This window comes from Jaculus jaculus, chromosome 10 (genome assembly GCF_020740685.1).
Source record: "Jaculus jaculus isolate mJacJac1 chromosome 10, mJacJac1.mat.Y.cur, whole genome shotgun sequence".
NCBI classification, from domain to species: Eukaryota; Metazoa; Chordata; class Mammalia; order Rodentia; family Dipodidae; genus Jaculus; species Jaculus jaculus.
The window spans coordinates 112,979,946-112,982,078 of NC_059111.1; the positions used below are offsets into that span (position 1 = coordinate 112,979,946).

Sequence of the window (2,133 nt, forward strand, 5' to 3'; positions counted from 1 at the left end):
CAGAGACTACATAGAGCTCAACACTAAACCAAACTGCTACCAAACCCACTAAGCCTGGGACCTTCACAGATGAGAAGGCAGAAAGAATGCAAGAGCCATAGGATAGGTAAAAATATCCTGAGGCATAGCCCCCCCCACACACACACACACATACACAGAGACTGACACAGACCTCAGTTACCCGTCAGTGACCACCATCAACTCCACGGAGGAGAACCCTCAGGGAAAGTGGGATGGGAGAGGGGGTATAAGGGCCTTTGTTAAATATAATAAGAATAAAATGGCAATGAGGTGCAGGAGGGGGGTATGAAGTGTGGGAGCATGTGCAGCCTTTTGGGCCAAAGTCTGAGGGCCACAGCAGTCCCAGACAAGTTGTTTATACTGAAAGCCTTTCCAAGTTGTAAGTTCTCTTCACACCATATTTAAAATATAGGGGGAGGGATGAGGAGATGGCTTAGTGGTTAAAATGCTTGCCTGCAAAGCCTACGGACCCTGGTTGAATTCCCTAGTACCCACGTAAACCAGATGCACAAGGTGGCACATGCATCTGGGTTTTGTTTGCAGTGATTGGGGACCCTAGCACATCCATTCTTTCCCTCACCCCCCCTCTCTCTCTCTCACAAACACACACACACACACACAAATAAATAAATTTTTAAAAATTTAAAGCATGTTATGATGATGGGCAAAATGTTCAACTACTCTGAATTGACCGAATGAAACTAGTCTTTCTGAGCATCCACATTACATACATTTTTTTCAAAAAAAAAAAAAAGCATGTTATTTCAAAATTGGTAAAGATACTGGGAGCAGCAATAGAAGGAAGTGACATTAGGGTACAGAGGGCACTACTGTGGAAAAGACCCTAAACCCACGGCCCCCAGGCCTCTGCTGCAGGCCCAGGCAAGGCTGAGAGCCCTGAAGCAGCTGGGGACACTGCAAAGGGGAACTGTCCCAAAGCACTTACTGTGCTGGCTGGCACTGCCCAGGCCCCACACAAGTGCCACATTGCCCTGGGAGACAAGGCTGGAGACCCAGGCACAGTTGAGGAAGCTGCCATGTGTCCTGGATCCCAGCAGCTTGGTCTGGACTGCAGCCCATTCACGTCCCTCTGGCTCTCAGGCATCTCCTAAGGATTAGGATGTACAGAGCTCTGTGGGGGTGGAAGGCTGCGGCATAATCTCAACTGGGAAACACCGCATCCCAGGCTCAGTGCTGGGAGACACCTCAGTGTCCCCCAAGCTCACTACTGGGAGACACCACGTACCCAGGCACAACACCACATACCCAGGCACACTGCTGGAAGACACCATGTCCCCCAGGTGTATTGCTGGGAGACACCTCATCTCCCAGGTTCAGTGTGGAAGACACCGTGTCCCCCAAGCTCATCACTATGGGACAGCACCACGTACCCAGGCACCGTGCTGGAAGACACCCTAGGCATATTGCTGGGAGACATCTCATCTCCCAGGCTCACTGCAGGGAAACACCACGTCCCCGAGGCTCACTGGGGACGCACACTGAGCCTGGGAGAAGCTGTGCAGCTGTGGAGAGTCGTGTGTACTTGAGGAGGCCCCACTAGGCATGGCCAGAACAAAAGCTTCAGGATCAGAGTGGCGCCTCAGGGTAGGGACGTTATCTTCTGGAGCTGGAAAAGGTCCCACAAGGTTCGAGAATCTGCTGCAAAACCTGGAGTCTCCGATGGCCTCAAAGAGCCTGCAGTTCCCGTGGCATTGTATCTTCAGGAGTAGCCTGCAAGTGAAAGTTGTACTGACTTTCCTTTTGCTTGTGTGTGCATGGAATGTGGTATTTGTGTGTCTGTGTGTGTAGTGTATACACAGTTTTGTGCTCATGCACTTGCCTATGGCCAGAGGGAGGGGAGGGGTGCTCACCTTTGGTGACCAAAGCAGAATTTTGGGTGCCCCACTCCATCACACTTCTTGTTTCAGCCAGAGTCTTGCTGATAAGGGAACTTCTTGCTTTTCACAAGCCTAGGTCTCTGCTTCCCTTTGCAGGACTGGGGTACCAGGCAAGCCCGGTCATGCCCAGTTGCAGGTTCTGGAGACCGGAACTCAGGCCATTTCAGACCCTTTGGGCCTCATGCTTGTGCAGTATGCTCACTTCACCACTCAG

At 51.4% G+C, this 2,133-nt stretch overlaps 1 non-coding gene across 1 annotated transcript; it reads left to right on the plus strand.

Annotated features, from left to right (window-relative positions):
* The first annotated feature begins 668 nt into the window (after positions 1-668).
* LOC123464274 lies at positions 669-741 on the plus strand. Its single transcript, XR_006639503.1, has one exon. It is a non-coding gene; the product is annotated as a small nucleolar RNA Z40 (small nucleolar RNA).
* The last annotated feature ends 1,392 nt before the right edge of the window (positions 742-2,133 follow it).